General features: G+C 41.0%; 1 long non-coding RNA gene across 1 annotated transcript in view; it reads left to right on the forward strand.

Annotated features, from left to right (window-relative positions):
* LOC109262067 (uncharacterized) overlaps window positions 1-12,922 on the forward strand; it is a 109,009-nt gene extending 96,087 nt beyond the window's left edge. Inside the window, exon 3 of the long non-coding RNA XR_002077615.1 lies at window positions 12,612-12,922. This is a non-coding gene — a long non-coding RNA (uncharacterized LOC109262067). The remainder of the gene's footprint in view (window positions 1-12,611) is intronic.
* The last annotated feature ends 6,164 nt before the right edge of the window (window positions 12,923-19,086 follow it).

Here is a 19,086-nt window from a genome sequence, read left to right on the forward strand (position 1 = left end):
CAGCAACTTTCAAATATAGAATACAGTATTATGAACTACATTTGCCACACCATACATTACATCTCCATGACTTATTTATTTTATAACTGGAAGTTTGTAACATTTGACTTCCTTCACCCATTTTGCCCACCCCCTACCTCTAGCAGCCATCAATCTGTTCTCTGTATCTATGAGCTTGGACTCTTTGTTGTTGTTGTTGTAAAATCCATGTATAAGTAAGACCAGAGAGTATTTGTCTGTCTCTAACTCATTTCACTTAGCATAATGCCCTCAAGGTCCATCCGTTTTTGTTGAAAATGGTGAGATTTCATTCTTTTTTATGGCTGAGTAGTATTCCATTCTGTGTATGTATCACATGTATATCTATCATATCTTTTTTATCCATTCATCCATCAATAGACACTTAGGTTGTTTCCATATCTTGGCTATTGTAAATAATACTGCAGTGAACATGGGGGTGCAGATATCTTTTTGAGTTAGTGCTTCTTTTTTTTTTTTTTTTTTTTTTTTTTAAGTAGGCTCTATGCCCAACATGGGGCTTAAACACACAATCCCAAGATCAAGAGTTGTATGCTCTACCGACTGAGCCAGCCCGGTGCCCCTGAGTTAGTGTTTTTGTTTTTTTCACCAGGAACTATTCTTAGGGGTTCACATATATTAATTCATTTAATTCTCAGAACATCTCCATGAGGCAGGTACATTTTACAGATGAGCAAACTGAGGAAAAGAGAGTTAAATGACTTGCTCAGGATCACATAGTTAGGAAGAGATTTGAACTTGGCAGTCAGTTCTTGCTGGCTGCAGAAAACACAGGGAGAAAGATATTTCAGCTTTTCCAGCTTCTAAAGTAGAGACAGGCAGGAAAAGAAGGGGGTGGGAGATGTTGAATGAGTCACCTACAATGTCTGCCAAATCTGGTTACTTTTTGTTTTTTTTTCCCTCTGTTATTAACTGTTTCTTCCTGCCTGTCATAGCTTTACACATGATTCAAACACATCTCCAGTGTCAGACTCATTGCTTCACACACCCACATCTTTTAAAAGACTTGCAATTTCATTTTGAAATTGATTGCATTGTAGTCTTTGTAGTCGCAGATGTCATCTGAAAATGGCAGATATATTTACAGTCTCTGACAGCTGAAGAGAGACTGACCACAGTCTTTGACTGATAACTGGTATGGATACTAGAGTGCTTGGGGAGGGATATTTGAGTAAGGGATGATGTCAGCAAATGGGCATCTCAGCGTATTTTCTATATCCTATTTGCTTTCTTACATAACCTGGTATCCTAGGTTCCTGAACAGTGAATACTAGGATCACAAGAACTCACTGAATATAGCACCAATGTAACTTAGTACTTTCTTCCCTCCCCAGTGCCATGTCTGCCTTAAGGAGGATGGATATTCAAAGAATGTGGGGAACATTAACAATGACAACAAGGAAAGTCTATAGGCTTGAGGCCCGCTGAGCTCCCAGGCTCATCCACTCCTCAGTCCTCCTGGTTTCCCTTCTGTCTCCCTATCAGCATCCTTACCTACAGCTTTCCTTAACCCTCTGCTGCTGTGGCACAGAACCTGACTGCTATTGCAGCCCCACGCTGACTTACCTGTTGATGCTGGTATCTGCTGAGCCACTGGAGTGCTCTCTCAAGGTGAAGAAGGCCTCCTTACATGATGTTTCACAACTCATTTTTTAAAATACTAGAATAGTGACATCACTCCCTCAGTCTCCTGTGATGACTCCCTGGAGAGGCTGAGACAACTTGTCTCTGGGAAGCTTTGGGAGAATTTTGGGTAGGACCAGACAGCGTCTTATCCTCTATTAAAAGATAATTAAAATTAAAATCATGGCAGGGGTGCCTTTGATGAAGTTCTGGGGTGATGGTGGGGTGCTCTGGAGCCAACGGCCAAGAAGGAATTCTTGAAGATGTCTTTGGTGCAAAAAAGTGATTTTATGAAAGCACAGGGACAGGACCTATAGGCAGAAAGAGGTGTAGTGGGGTTGTGATGGGTAACTGATTATACATCCTCAGGATTGGAAGAGGTTAGGGATAGAGTTAAGTCTCTAAGGTATTTGGGAAGCAAGGTTTCCAGGACCTTCAGGGGCTAGTTGTTTTTGGAAAATGCCATTTATTACCGTCTAGTAAAGCCTTAGTCATGAGACACTTTCAGATGTATATCAGGCGGCCATAAGCTTGGAGTATGATTGCCAGTATATATCTTGGGGCAGTTGAGATAAAGGGAGTTTCCAAAGGAATTTTTGTATGTTAAAATAGACTTACAGGATCCTGGGAGGTCAGTATAACCTTAAGCTAAGATTCTCTTTTGCCCCTAGCAAAGGGTCATCATGAAGGCAGCTGAGCTCCTAGAGGGAGGTCACTCTGCCAGTTTCAAGGACTTGTCAATGGGCTGTAGGCAGTAAGGAAATTTAGTTTTTCATTTGCCTTAGTTTCCCACATCACCATGGCAAGCACTTAAACCCCTTTCCTTTGTTCTTAGTAGCCAGGAGTAGCTGAGGAATATCATATATATTCCACTTGGGTGCGTGTGTGTGTGGAGGGGTGCTTTTAGCCTGTACTTTGCCCTCCACTTGCCCCATGCTCCCTCATCACCTTGTTGGCTCAGTCGGTTATGTGTCCGACTCTTGATTTTGGTTCAGGTCATGATCTCACACTTTGTGAGATCAAGCACCAAGTCAGTCTCTGTGTTGACAGCATTGAGCCTGCTTGGGATTCTCCCTCTCTCTCTCTCTCTCTCTCTCTCCCTTCCCCACTCAAAGAGTGTACACTATCTCTCAAAAATAAATAAATAAACTTAAAAAAATTAAAATCATGGCAAACACACACACACATATAGTTCTTTCTTGAACAACATGGGTTTGAACTGCTTGGGTCCACTTATACATGTGATGAGGGAGCATAAGGCAGGTTGAGCATCAAGCACAAGCTAGCACAAGCCCCCACCCGCCAGTCCAGGTGGGATATGTGTGATATTCCTCAGGCACTCCTGGCTGCTCAAGAACAAAGGAAAGGGAAGGAAGAAAACAAATGGTTAACTGACAGAGATCACAGTCATACAGAACATGAGTGTCCATCAGTTTATAAATATCTTATTAAGTTACAAGAAAAAGGCAATCTTATCAATAGCCTGATCTCCAGAAATCTATAGACTCAGTTTCCTGGAGCCCTAATATCGCTGTCCCCTCCATAGTGATGTGGGGAAAAAATGCAGGAAGGAAATGGCAGGTAAAATTAAATTTCCTTATAACCTGCAGCCCCTGGACAAATACATGAGGCAAATACAGAGTATATTTGTCTTAATGTTAATGCCTTACTAGGGGGAAAACAACCTTAGGTTGACAACAGCAAGGCTTCCAGTATTTTAGGAGGCCTCTTTCACATATCAAAGTCCCTCTGGAGGCCTCCCTTTTGTCTTTATCCCCCCCCCCCCCCCCACCACTCCATAGGATATAACCAGCCACTCTTCACAACCCCAGTACAGCTCTTTCTGCCCACAGATCTTGTCCCCATCCTTTAATAAGATCCCCTTTTTGCACCAAAGACATCTTCGAGAATTCTTTCTTGTTGCGATGTCCAGACCCGCCCCCCACTACCATTCCAAAACCTCATCACATGGATTTTTTTCAATAAATACAATAGAGTACTGTAAATGTAATTGTATTGTCTCTTCCTTATGATTTTCTTTCTTTCTTTAAAAATTTTTAATGTTTATTTTATTTGAGAGAGAGAGAGAGAGAGAGAGAGAGAGAGAGCATGAGCGGGGGAGGGACAGAAAGAGAGAAGGAGACACAGAACCCAAAGCAGGATCCAGGCTCTGGACTATCAGCACAGAGCCCGAAACGGCTCAAACCCACAAACTGCAAGATCATGACCTGAGCTGAAGTCAGTGCTTAACTGACTGAGCCACCCAGGCTCCCCCTTATGATTTTCTTAATGACATTCTTTTCTCTACTTACTTTATTTTTAGAATAACGTAGGTAATACACATAACATACAAAATATGTGTTGCTCAACTGTTATCATAAGGCTTCTGGTAAACAGTAAAGTTTTGGTGGGAGTCAAAAGTTACACATGGAATTTTGTATTAGTGGCCCTAACCCCCGGGTTGTTCAAGGGTCAATTGTATATATATGTTAAAGATTTAATTTTACTTATTAACCAATGAAGGAATCAGGCAGGCATTATAACTCTAAGAACAGATGTATTTATAGATCAGAAATATTGAAATTCATATGTAAACGAAAACAAACTGGTTTTTCCACAGGTTTTTCCATGGGGGTGGGGGGAATCAACTGTACCTCTATCAGTCAGGAGAAAATTTACACGTTCATGAGAATCATTTTGCATTACTATCAACCATTTACAACTGAAAAGTTTCCAAAATAGCCCAAAGACAACTGAGAGATTAGAATCAGATAACCTGAGGCTGTGCTCTGTCAGTTCCTGGTTTTCCAGGAAGCAGGATGCTCTTTCTACAACCCTCACAGCATCTCTCTCCTTTGATGGCCAGCAAATTCCATGTACCATTCACATTGGGGCAGCCTTAATGCCAGGGTTCTTGGGATTAACATGAGCTCCAACATTGTTTTTTTTTTTTTCCTGTTTCTCTTGGGGCCACTTGTTCCTTATGTAAACAGTGCTCCTGGAGGTCTGCCAGAGTTCTAATATGGGTATAGAGATCAGGCCTCCTCTGGGACGCTAGCTGTTGAGTCAGAAGCTTTGTTTGTATTGCTCTATTGGGGGAGGGTGTGGCTTGAGGATTGGTGGGGGAAAACTGCAGGAAAGACACGTTGGGACCAAGATGTGAAGCATCTTCTGTGCTACACTACAGGTTTTGGTCTTGACCCTAAAGGCAGTGGAGAATAGCCATAGTCTTATGATAGATCAGTGTGATGATCATGGCTTGGTTTTGATTAGATAACTGGAGGTGGCATGAAGGACACACCATAGTGAGGAAACCAAAGATAATTAAGGGGGTGGGAGGGGTGAGATGAAATGGAGGTGGTAAGTCTTAGCTTATGGAATTGTCTTGAGTGAAGAGAAATGACTTTTAGAGAATTTTCTGCTCATCACAAAGACCTACCTTCCACTCTTGTCTTCATTTTATCTCCAAATTTGTCCTGCTCTCCCTTTCTGCCTTCTTGAAGCTTCCCTTTCTTCATCAGCCCCTAAGCTAGGAGAACACTCAGGCCACCAACCTCTGTCCAACACTGTGACTCAGTCATGTCTGAAAGGCTTAACAGGATTCATGCTTTGTGCAAAGGTCCTATACAGTTTTCAGGAACCAGGATGTCAAAGGCAAATGAACCTGAACAAGGAAGGTAAGGAAATTGATTTTACTCGGAACTGAAATGGGAAGAGCTTCTAGATGTCAAGATCAGAGTGTCTCTGCAGAGAGGTTTCCCCTAAGACTTTTGTAGGGAGAAGCAGACACGTTATAGATGGAGTGATCTTACAGTTGGAGTTGCTTCCTTCATCAGGAGAAGCCCCAGTCAGCCAGCTGATCCAAAAAATATATATATTTATTTATATCTGTGTCTAGTTAGTTGCTTTTTTTTTTTTTTTTTTTTTGTTGTTGTTGTTGGAGGAGTGGTGGTATAGGGGTCAAGGGCAATCTGCCTCAAGATGGGCCACTTTGGCATACAGATTATGCTCAGCTGAAAACAATCAAGACCCAAAAGACTCAGGAAGAAACTTTTTGCTCCCTTACAATTGCCTAGAAGAATTTGGATAGAGGACCTGCTCCAGGAAGAGAACTATGACCATAGAGAACTCCATTATGTGACATGAACCAGGTATGGTGATGGAGAGGAACCCTGCAAGGCCTGTTTCATCAAAGTCCTCTATGTCCCATTGCTTCTGAGTGGCCCAGCAAGCACTCATTTACCAAGCATTTACTCTTTTTCATTATCCTACAAATTGTATTCCTTCCCTTTGAAGTCCCAGACCCCTGCCCCCTTCTCCTTAGTTCCGAGTGTCTTTGGAATTTCCATGTCTGTGTGGATTCCCCATACATACAAAATTAAATTAGATTTTCTCCTGTTAATCTGTCTCATGTCAATTTAATTCTTAGTCCAGCGTAAAGGACCTTGAAAGGCAGGGGAAATTCTTCCTCTCCTATTGGGAGGGGTCAATTCAAACAATCATGTTTGAGACTATTTAAAGAGACAACAAGCCCAAAATGAAGTCACTTGTGTAAGACCACATCACCAAACTAAGGCTTCATACCTAACCTAACTGCAGTTTCAGCCTTTCCCAGGAAAATAATCTTAACAAGTCAGTTTGGAATTTCCTGGTCAGCACTAATGAGGAAACGCGCCTGATAGACCACTGCTATCCCCAAAGGAAGGTGACCTTGCCTAAAGCAATCCATTTTTTACTAGTAACATCCTTGACCTGACCCCTGCTGCCAATAAAATCTCCCATTTTGTACAGCTTTTTGGGGTAATTTTCTGTTTGCTTGATGGGATGCTGCCCAATTCATGAATCATTGAATAAAACCTATTAGATCTTCAAATTTACTCAGTTGAGTTTTGTCTTTTAACAGGACAAAGAATAGGAATTCGGAAGGTCTGTGTCTGGCCCTTTCATGGTAAACAAGGGGGTATTGCAAGTCTTTCCAAAGGGAAAGGGGTAGGTCTTTACAGGATTCCTTTCTAGTAACACAAAAAGGTGGAGGATTTCAGAAAACAAAAGGTTGGGAAGATTAATCCTCTCTGTTTTCCAGAAGAACAGGGACCAGGTAAAGTTCAATGTTGTCAGTGATTATGGATTTATAGAGAAATCAAATCTCCAATCTTAGTGTAAAGAAATGACACATTACATCCAAGAAGAAGTTGAAGTGCTAATATCCTGACCCCTAGTATTTCAACTCACTCTTTTTTACAGAGGTTAGGAAATCCAAAGCCTCTCAGTAGTATCACACAAGTCTCATTAACAAATGGGTGGGAGTGAGCACTGATATAACCTGGCTAGCATGTGTCCCATCGAAAGGGGGAAATGCTCCTGAGCTCCCAATTCCTATGTTGGGAATAGGGGCCCAATGTTGAAAGACATTGTTTTCTTAATTTCAACAAGGGTTTCTGATTGTCTGCTTGTTTATATTTCTATAAAGACATTTATTTAGACAAAATATCTAAAAATCTAGGGGCGCCTGGGTGGCTCAGTCGGTTAAGCGGCCGACTTCAGCTCAGGTCATGATCTCGTGGTCTGTGAGTTCGAGCCCCGCTTCGGGCTCTGTGCTGACAGCTCGGAGCCTGGAGCCTGGAGCCTGTTTCGGATTCTGTGTCTCCCTCTCTCTGACCCTCCCCCATTCATGCTCTGTCTCTCTCTGTCTCAAAAATAAATAAACGTTAAAAAAATTTTTTAAAAAATCTGATGGAAAACCAATTATTGTAATTGAAGCATAGTTGACATACAACATTATATTAGCTTTAGGTGTGATAGGGAAAAATTATGTTCTAAGATGGCCGACAGGACTGACAGGGGAATTCCAGTCCCTGCCGGAGGACTCCGCTTCAGGTTCTTCTTACTGCCCCACTTGCCACGTGCCCCAAATCACTACTAATGCGGATGTAACAGACTATAAATTGTTCCTTCTGCTTATGCTGGGGGCTCAGACCTCTGGGGAGTGATCTCCTCTGAGCCCACCTGTGTGAAATTAATCTCCTGCCTTCCAAGATCTGCCAGTGCCACTTGGTTCTTCCACTGGGTGATCCAGACCAGGTTCCGTAACAGGTGTACAACATAGTGATTTGACATTTATACGCATTAGGAAGTGCTCACTGTGATATGTGCTGTTACCATCTGTCATACAACGTTATTATAATATCAGTGACTGTATTCCTTCTGCTGTACTTTTCATCCCTGTGACTTAACTGATTTTCTAACTGCAAGTTTGTACCTCAGTCCCCTTCACCTTTTACCCATCTTCCCACCTCAATCCCCTCCGGCAACCACCAGTTTGTTCTTTGTTTTTATGAGTCTGTTTCTATTTGGTTTGTTTGTTTTGTTTTTTGGATTCCACATATAAATGCAATCGTATGGTATTTGTCTTTCTGTGTCTGTTTTATTTCACTTAGTATAAGTGAAAGTTCCCTTAGGGCCATCCATGTTGTGGCAAGTGGCAAGATTTTCAAATAAAATCTCCTAATTTAAGAGTTGAAAGGATAATAAATTCCAGGAAAACACATCAGGAAAATGACAGATCATCAAGTTTGCAACCTCCCTTGTGGAGGTCACCCAGTTACAAACTCACTTGATCTTACTTTACTTTTTGTAACCACCCACAAAGGAGAGCACAGCAGCAATGACTGCAGGTTCTGCAGAGGGGTTGACTGATGGCTTGGGGTTACCCAGCTGGTAAGTAGCCCCCTTGAGTTGGAAGCCAGCTCTCCATGACTGTGCCTGCTCTTGCTGGGTACCACACATGGTCCCTTACAGTCCAATACCAAGTCCCCTCCTCTTCTATTAATAGAAAAATGGGAAGGGGGTGGGTGTTACATGGCATAGCCATCATTTTCTCTTCCAATTCTAAAATTCTGGGCACCTCCTCTAATTCTGTTTGCAACTCCACTGAGCAATTTAGTAGGCTTGTAAGTTACATCCTAACTCACTCATTTTAGAAAATAAATGTTTCATTATTTACTCTCAAGCTGGTCATCTGTTTCTTCGGAAGCTTCTGTCTCCCCATGTGCAGAATCTGAAATGACAATCAGGATCTTAAGAGAGATGAAGGTGAAGAATAGACCAAAAAAGGAATAATTATTTTATTGGTCAGCTGACCAAGGAGCAGGACAAAAAATCAGTTATGAATAACAATGACTTTTAACTCATTGAGTTAACTTGTTTCTTATGATCAAGATAAAACTCAGATTGAAGATGTGTAGAGATAGGATACATTTTAATTTCCAGAAAGTCCCCTTCAGCCATCACATAGGTTAACAGCTTCCCAGATAGTTATCTTATTTATCTGGCTTTTAAAAATATCAGCTGCAACGAGAGGTCCTCAAAAAAGATGGCCTTTTAAAAAGTACATTTCACCAAGTGGGAACTTCTTTTTTTAAGATTTTATTTTTAAGTAATCTCCCCCCTCAATGTGGGGCTCGAACTTACCACTCAGATCAAGAGTCACACCATTCAAGCCAGCTAAGCGCCCCAAGTGGGAGCTTCTTGTATTCTCTAGGGCCCTGTCAGAACTTTTAGAGTTAATTGATGGGATAAGATAATGACATGAGCTCAAATGATTTCTGTTTTCTCTTTACCTTGCTTTGCAAGGAGAATTTTATTTTTCCATCCTGTGTGAACAAAAGACTTTAACTTTGAGAATCTGGGAAGATAGCCAAGAAATGTCACCCTCTGAAAAACAAAAACTGTGGGAATAAAAAGAATGACATTAACTGACTCCTGAGGAAATAACACATTTAAATGACGATGGTTAAGTGGGAAGCATTCCACCAGAGCAAAGTTTCTCAAAGTGAATTGTAAATAGAAACCTACTAGAAAGAGTTGCATGGCTGAATCATTTCTGCAAGTATTGGATTAAATAATGTTGAAACACATTCATTGTTGTAGGATTTCTCAGAACCTTTAATATATTGATACATTGTGAACTCTTTTAAAAAAAAATTTTTTTTTAAATGTTTGTTTATTTTTGAGAGACGGGCAGAACGCAAGTGAGGGAGAGGAAGAGAATCAGAAGCAGGCTCCAGCCTCTGAGCTGTCAGCACAGAGCCAGATACGGGGCTCAAACTCACAGATAGCGAGATCATGACCTGAGACGAAGTTGGACGCTTAATGGATTGGGCCACCCAGGTGCCCATACATTGTGAACTTCTAAGAGAAGCTTTAGTATGTAGTATTTTCCAAAAGTGTTTTACAATGGAATCATTTTTTTGTAGACAAATCTACTGGGGTATTTTCTTAATTTTAACAAGGGATTCTGATTATCTGCTTGTATATATTTCTACAAATAAGTTTCTTTATAAAATAAATACTTATGCAAGTAAGTCTATACAAAAAGTTATTTATACAAATGAATTGTAGCATGTCTCAATATGTGCTGTGCTTTCAGTTTGAGAAGGAAAGTTGAAAAAGAGAATTGGATAAGAGGCAGAATTTGTGGCAGGCCAACTAGTTGTTTCTCTGTAGTGGATGGGTGCTAGTTTATAAGGGCCTCCATAACAAAGTACCACAGACGGGGCAGCTTAAAGAACAGAAATCCATTTTTTCCTAGTTCTGCAAGCTAGAAGTCCAAGACCAAGGTATGAGTAGGGCTGATTTCTTCTTCCTTGGCTTGCAGATGGCCTCCTTCTCCCTGTGTCCTCATGTGGTCCTCCTTCTGCGCTTGTTTGTGTACTAATCTGCTCCTTTTATAAAGATACCAGGCATATTGGAACACAGCCCACCCTAATCACTTCCTTTTACCTTACTTACCTCTTTACAGGCCTCCCTCCGAATATAGTCACGCTCTGAAGTACTGAGGGCTAGGACTTCAACATGTGAATTTTGAGGGGACACAATTCAGCTCATACCAGTGGACTAGGAATATAAATTACCAAGAGCTGGCTACATATTCCATTGAGACTGTAGCATTCTTTGCACCCCATCCCAGTCCTCTTTGAGCTGGCTTTTGAACCTGAGATGAACCCCAGAGGATGTTCCAATTGGGAGGAACCAGCCTCACAGCCAGACATAGTCTCTTGGATCATTATATTTCCCAAGAAACTTAATACATTAGCCTGCTGGTTTATGAGCTAATCTCTTGAAAGTCTGATCAAGATGATTCAGTTTCCCTGGACCTGATCACACCTAACTGGATGGATAAATGTATTTTTTAAACTAACAGAGCTGGGGGCCAGATATTGCCCCTGCTGTGCCTCTAGCAGGAGAGCCAAGAAAAAGGAATGATCTCTGACTGAGGGTCAGCTATGCAGCAGGGACTATGTATCATAACACCTCACATGTCCTTAACTGCATTGGGCATTTTACATTACCATCATCTCATCTATTGCTTGCAACATCTCCTTGAGATAAAGGTACTATTATCACCTCTAGATTAAAGACAAGGAAATTGAATTCTAAAGAAGATACCCATTAGTCATACAAATAGGAAATAATTTGAAGCCTCCAATGCTCTTAGCTACAACCCCACATATAGTTTATTGATGTCACTTGATTTTAGAGGGAGCAAAAACTGTTGCTCTATCATCTTATGTTCTGTAACTAGGGCCTGTGATTTAAACTGACAAAAAACACCCCAGATTAACAGGAGAAAACATTTTTAACCTTTATTTATTTATTTTGAGAGAGAGAATAAGCAGGGAGGGGCAGAGAAAGAGGGAGAGAGAGAATCCTAAGCAGGCTCCATGCTCAGTGTGAAGCCTGCCGTGGGTCTTGATCCCACGAACCATGAGATCGTGACCCGAGCTAAAATCAAGAGTTGGATGTTCAGCTGACTGAGCCACCCAGGAGCCCCTTATTAATATTTTTATAGGCATGGGGACTTCACAGGAAAGAAGTGAAAACCCAAAGAAATGGTTAGATTCGGGGGTTTATATATTATTTTAACAAAGAACGATAAATTGTGGCAAAGTGATTAGATAAAGGAAAATGGTGTTGGGGCTCCAAAGGACAGTAAGGTGTGGGAAGTTGACTAGGAAATGTGTGGTAGATAAGAGTTGTTTAGTAAGATTTGCTATGCTGACTCCAACTCCAGGTGCCCTCTCCAATGATAAAGCTGGTTCTCTTCCTAGTATGGGAGAGAGGAACACCTTTACAAATGGAAATTCATGTCACTTCTGTGAAGGGGAATTTATGCCCTGCTTTTAGGCAGAAAGGGGGAGGGCAGAGAGCTTCTCCTACCTCTGCTGTTTCTCAATTGCCTTCAGCTTAAAATAATAAAAGTAATCCTTATGCCAAAATTGGCATACTTCGGGATGAAATATTTGGATCCCCTTCAGTTCCTACAATCTTTAGAGATAAGGAAGGAAAATGAAGGCTAGAGTTGTCCAGGGTTATAAAGTTAATAAGCAGAAACTAGACTGTAAGCTGATCTTTCCGACTTCTGAAGTACCAGTATACGTACTATGTAACTAGAATTTTTTTAAATAAATGTTTTGTTTCAGAACAGTTTTAGATTTACAAAAAAAATTGCAAAGATTGTATAGAGAGTTCTCATATACTCTGTACCTCGATTCCCCTCTTATGAACATCTTACATTAGTGTGGTACATTTGTTACAAATGACAAATCAATATTGATACATTATTTTTTTAAAGTTTTTTAAAAAAGTTTGTTTATTTATCTTGAGAGAGAGAGAGAGAGAGAGAGAGAGAGTCAGGGAGGGGCAGAGAGTGAGGGAGAGAGAGAATCCCAAGCAGGCTCTGTGCCACCAGCACAGAACCTGATGTGGGGCTTGAACTCACGAACCATGAGACCATGACCTAAGCCAAAACCAAGAGTCAGACACTTAACTGACTGAGACACTCAGGCACCTCTAGATAGGTTATTATTATTAACTAAAGTCCATACTTTATTCAGATTTCCTTAGTTTTTACCTAATGTCTTTTTTTTCTGTTCAATGATCCCATCCAGGATGCCACATTGCGATTGGTCATCATGTCTCCTTAGACTCCACTTGGCTGTATCAGTCTCTCAGTCTTCGCTCGTTTTTGATGGCCTGGACAGTTTTTAAGAGTACAGGTCAAGTATTTTGTAGAATGTCTCTCAGTTGGGATTTGTCTGATATTTTCTTTGCGATTAGACTGGGGTTATGTTTTGGGAAAAGGCCACAGAGAAAGAGCATCATTTTCATCACATCATATCAGAAGTATGTACTATCAACATGACTTATCACTGTTGATGCATGTCAGGCTTCTGCAAATAAAGATAATTTTTTAACTGCCTTTTCCTCCTGGGTATCAATTCATTCTCACGTTTCTGTACAGCAGCAGTCTCCAATCCTGTGCTTTTACGAGAACTCTACTGTGCAACTGGCTGTACCATGTAGTAACTGCATGTCATTCTGTTACTAAGGGGAGGGATTTGTTCTTGCTTTTGTCCTTCGTGAGCAAGTTTTTGTGCTTGCATGTGCATGTGTGTGCACGTGTGTACGTGTGTACGTGTGTACGTGTGTGTGTGTGTGTGTGTGTGTGTGTGGAGGGGGTAGGTGGCTTGTTGGTGGTTTGTTAATTCACCTAAGGACTGTGCTGACCAGAACCTAAGAGTTCTAAGAGGGCTCCAGACCAGTGTTGGAGCAGTAACAAGCTGAGGGGACTTAGCAAGTGACCACGCTGGGGCTTTAAGGGGAGATGTGAAGTTTAGAAAGAAAAAAACTTCCCGTGGGTTTGTGAAATAAGGTGGAGGAGACAGATTCTGTGAATTCCAAGTCCCCTTCTCACTCTGAAACCAGCGATCTGGGGTCAGAGGGCAGGAAAATAAGGTAGGTTCTCTTTTCCTGTATCAACTTTATTTCTTCAGTAGTTCATTACAAGCTAAAGCATTAAAAAGAATCCTGATTCCTAGTCCCTGGAGGTATTTCTTTGGCTGGAGTCTCTGGTTTAGTGAAGATATAAACATTCTTGTGGGAACAGATCCCAGCTCGTTACTTCGCCCACACTTGCTTCCACGAAGAAGCTCAGCCCCACTTCTTCTCACTCAGTCTCTGCTGTGTTTCTTTCTTGCTCCTTTCCATACAGCTGTTGTGAGAGACTTAAAAGGTTTATTATTTATCCTCCAGGAGCATTTTTCTAAATTGAGGTGGAAACACACCTGGTACATAATCCCCTTTCTGGCCAAAGCCGTTCCCATTTCTGAACTTATTTTAGGGTCAAAATCAAAGTCTGAAAATTTTCATTCTCTCTTTGTGAACCTGAGGAAAAATCACAGTTCACTTTTTGTGTGTGTGTCCTTGGTCATTTGCCACAAAACAAAACCTTGAGGAATGTATGCCTTTTGTTTTTTAAAGTTTCTGTAATTAAACCCTATATGCTGGCTCAATCACACTAAATATTTACTGTATACTGTTGCAATATTTCCTTTTTCAACAAAGTACCCCAACACTCTCCTATATAACTATTAACTTTTCTAAGTTCACAACTTGCCCATTTGTCATGGGCACCAAATATGCCACATTTTGCCTCCAGATAGAAAAAGAAAAATCTAGGAAAATGTCATCGTGCCCCCGTTTGTCTTGCACTCATTTCCCCTCCTTGGAAATGGAGAATTAAGGTTATTCTTCTATCAATTTTTCCTTGTTTTTCTGTAGCCCCATTTAAGAAAAAAACCTTTTATTTTGTGTGTTGTCAATTCCTCTGGGTTCACTTACATCAGCTTTGGCTGAGTTGATGTTTAAAACATTTTCAGAGGGGTAAATAATTTATTTGAAAGCTAGTGGAGAAAGGCACTTAGAAAAATTAAACCAAGTGAGTGAATTTGAAAGAAAAGATGTTAGTGGGAACCAAATAGTTTAAAAAAGAGGGAGGGATCTTCCTTTCAAAAACAAAAGTAAATGTCATCTAAGTGTTACTTTCAAACATTTTTTTTTTTTTCATGGATCTTGTTTGAAGATTTACATCAATATAGATGTAAATACGTCGAATAAGTAAACATGTCTTTAAAATATTGGCTTAAAGATATTCTTCTAAGCTTTGATGCTATCTTGTGACATGTTTATATATTACCATTGTGAATGGATTTACTAGGTCTTTAAATAATTAAATACCTTTCATGTTCAATTTGTATAAGTTCTCTGGGATTTTGCAAACCTATCCTGGACTTTTTCTTATGTATGTATGTATGTATTTTAAGTGGACTTCACGCCTAGCGCAGAGCCCAACTCGGAGCCCAAACTCATGACCCTGAGATCAAGATCTGAGCCAAGCTGAAGAGTCAGATGCTTAACCAACTTGAGCCACCCAGGCTCCCCTCTAATTTGTTTTTACTCTAGACCCCCCATATCTTACTCTACTTAAATCATATATAGAACTGTCTCTCATCTTGGGTTCTCATCTTGGTCTCTAGGGAGAATTCACACAAACCTGGACAAGAACCTAGTTGCCCCACAGCTGTTTTTGTGTAACACTGGATCTTTTTGGCACCAGAGGAAGAATCATGCAGGAAACATTTGTGAAAATGTGATTGTGAAATCATGGTAAGAGTAGCAACATTAACATAAATCAGAAGAAAAGGAAAAAAGTACCCATAAACCTCCCATCCACCACCATAAATCCAACTACTTTCATTTTTGCTCATGGCTTTTTCTATCTGTGTAAGCATGGACACATAAACAATGGAAAAGTTGATGGGCTCTCCAACGTATGTTTGCATTTCTCTGAGATCAGACCAAAGTAATGAGAGTTGTTATTTCCAGATGCTCAAGCAATTACCCCAAATTATTTCGCTTTGAACTTTCTAAAGAGATAAAAATGCTTTTTGCATTCTCTACCAGAAGCGAAATGTCACAGTGTTTTATTCTCAACCCAGCTACTTAGTATCCCCCAAAAATGTATTTTAAAGTTCTTTCAAAACACGTATTCCAAAAGTTTCAAGTCTATCTTTTTTCTTTCTTTTATTAGACGCTGATGAGTGTCTTCAAAAATAATAGCGTACTGGAGGCTTTGTCTTACAGTGTGCAGCTCTGAGTTTGGATATTTTTAAATCTAATTATGTCTTCCATTGATCTGCCTCTAGGGCCTAACAGATGAAAGTGACAATAAATACTTTAAAATCCAGAATTTAATTTTTTCTTTATTGTTTGAAAGCCTTACTCTCCCTCATAATTGGAGTTAATACAGTGTATTTGCGTTTTATTATCCTTAGACATATGGCTAAGCAACTTTATCAAACCCACAAGGCTTTTGAGTAATGTGAGCCTCCGTGATTCCCTCAGGTTCTTTTTGGCACCATCAATATTTCATTGTTTACCATTTGCTTCATGGTTTGGCACGTTTCCTATCCTCCCAACTCAGTAAAACTGTAGTTCTAGCAGCAGCTTTGGGGAATGAGGCAGGTGAGGTTGGTTGGGGCCTTCTGAAACGGAGGCACTGGAAAAGGAGTCTAAACCTAAAGGTGTAAAATGAACCTTTAGGACTCTGTGGGCCACAAAAGAGTGCTTTGAGAGGTGGAGTTGAAATACAGGAGACCATGCATTTTATGAAAAGAATCTTCCCTGATTCACTTGGAACCTCAGTGTTTCTGACATAAAACTGTGACCCTTAGAAAATCAAACTGCATGAAAATATGTTTAAGAATTTATAAGAATGCTCTTGACACGGACTCTAAAACGATAAGTGAGTTTAATTGGAAACTAGTTTTATACATTTACAGGGTACATTTCTTTGGCTATTAGCCCAATAATAAGTGAGACTTTTTATTCTGAAATTGCCTTGGGCATCCAGTAAAAGTGTCTTTAATTATCACTGACTTGGATGGCTTTTGTTGCTATGCACTACACAGCAGGCCTTGATGGGCTACCTTTCATGCTGGTCATAAGAAAACTCTATTGTCATCCTCTGAATATAGCTCCTCATTAAGAGCAAATTCAGCTTGTCCTTTTCTATTTTAAACTATTTTTTAAGTTTATTTATTTATTTTGAGAGAGAGAGAGAGAGAGAGAGAGAGCCCACGCCAAAGCAGGCTCTTTGCTGTCAGCACAGAGCCCGATGTGGGACTCGATCCTACAAACCGTAAGATCATGACCTGAGCTGAGATTAAGAGTCAGACACTTAACCAACTGAGTGCCCCAGGCACCCCTCAGCTTGTCCTCTGATGCCTAAACTAATGCCACCTATCTACCGTAAGGCCCTTTTCTGTCTGAGGGTCAATGTGTGAATCCACCATGCATATTGTCATTGTATACTAATGGCCTGGGTGTTGTTAGGACACATGTTTTATTCTCAGGAACACTGAGTCCCCCATACTGGGGTGAGATACATGGTTGTCAAGCCTAGATGTAGTTTAGTCTGCGTCTGCCATCAGGACCACCATAGCCTTCGTCATCTTGCTGTGAGGCTGTTCCCCAGGGGAACTCAGCTCTAGCACGTGATGCCCAGTGCTTTATTCCCCAGAAAGTCATCGTGTTTTCCTATTCTGTTTAATACCTTGCCACCCACAAAAACAAGGATAGTATGTATTTGTGCACAGTATACTGTGGCATATTGGGTATGCCACTGCTGTATTTTGACCCTTATAACTGGAGACCTTCATAAGCATTTGATCATCAAGGTTTACACAGTAATCACTTGGCCAGAAGCTGTACACTACACAATTCAGTGGCCCAGTAGAAAGTGTTTCTTGGAAATTCCTAACTTAATCATATTCTTTGATAGTAGATGCAACCTGAAAAATAAGAGCCGAAAGGTGTGGGAACATTACTAGAGTCCTATCTGGTTCTTAATACTTGGTTCAGTTCATTATATATCAGGTGACTAAAATGTCACTCAGAGCAATACCACTGTGATCGGCAGATTCCCACTTGTCCTTATCAGATTCCAAAAGCAGAGATGGTCTTTGGCAAATGTATGGCTTAACCCTTTCAGTCTCCTGATATAACTATGCTAGAAGACAATATCCTTCTGTTTCTCTGAGCATCACTAGGGCATCAGTGCAATGTTGGATTTCTTATGTTGCATAACACATTTATTCATTCCTTTACCCCTAGCTACTATGTCTCCTTCTCTCCATGTGTCAGTGATTTTTTTTGCCCAAACTTTCCCACCATTTGAAGGGATGTTAGGCTCAACTACTGTGCTGGTCCAGAGTGCTTCCCCCTCAATCCACTCCTGTTCTACACAGTGGGGTTACACAGGTACAGAACTACTGGGTTTTGCAGAACATTCAGGAGCACAGCTGCATTCATGGTCAGTATGAATTTTGCCAGATAGACTGAAGGCACGATGCAACCCATAGGCCCTTAGTAATTCTGGCATACAGATTTAATGGTATAGTTAGAGCTTCTTACCAAGGATCATCCCTACTTCCTCCTGCTTTTGGTACCCACAGGTGCAGTCCTGGTCCCTGAATAACCACCATCAGTTAGGAAAAAAGAAAAGTTGAGGTGATGTGGGAATAATTGTGTAGTCATACTAGCACCCTCCCCATCCCTTGTCCCCCAAGTCCTCCAGAGAAGCAGAGGAATCTAATGAGTGGAGACCCCTCCTTGAGTCCCCACACATTGATTGTGAGCACACACTCATGAAGGTGTGTGAATCAGCCTTTCATGCCTTTATTTCCCCAGTTTTGGGCAGTACATGTTCAATTGCCCCAGCTGACTCTATGAAGCCACTACTCTGAGGATGATAATCAACATGTGTCCATTTGTGTGAAATCAGTTTGCCTACGCTTAGACACTATGGGCTGTAAGGGGCATTCTTTGGTCTGAAGAAATGTAACTCAGAGGTCCAAATTGGTGTAGTTCTTCTGATCTGATCCTTTTATGGTCTTGAGCATTTGCATTACCATGGGTATGCAAAGCCCAGTCCAAATTATGTGTCTATTCCATCAGGACCAATTATAGCCTCCCGGTACTACTGGCAGTGACCCAATGTAGTCTACTGGCTAGCTGTGCACGGGAGTCTTCTCCCTGGGAATATGCCCCACAGCCACCTGTAGTTTCTGTCTTCCTACCTGGCAGACAGGACAGTTCTGGTTGGCATTTTGTACCTCTGGGGGTGCCAGAGGAATATGTTGATGATCAGCCCATCTCTGTGTTGCTGCAGTTTCCCACCTTGGAACCAGGCGAATGCATCAAGATAACCACTTGCTGATTCCAATCACCTTCAAATCTGAGAAAGAGATTCTTCTAATGGGCATTGACATGTCCTATTTAATGCACCCCTTAAATTTCCGTAGGGCCGTGTCCCATATGGATATCCACTTAATAATCTAATTTTTCATTGTCCATGTTAATCTGCCTGACCTTATGGCCGAGCCATTGGCCACTGCCCATGAGCCAGACACACTCTGACTTTAGGGTTCTCGTTGTTGTTCAATTCCTCCAACGCTGCAAGGAAAAGAGATGTAATCGAGCCCACTGCGCAGACTGGTTCTCACCTCCTTCAATTATAGTTTT

This window comes from Panthera pardus, unplaced genomic scaffold (assembly GCF_024362965.1).
Source record: "Panthera pardus isolate Hobbes unplaced genomic scaffold, ASM2436296v1 HiC_scaffold_16, whole genome shotgun sequence".
Lineage (NCBI taxonomy): Eukaryota > Metazoa > Chordata > Mammalia > Carnivora > Felidae > Panthera > Panthera pardus.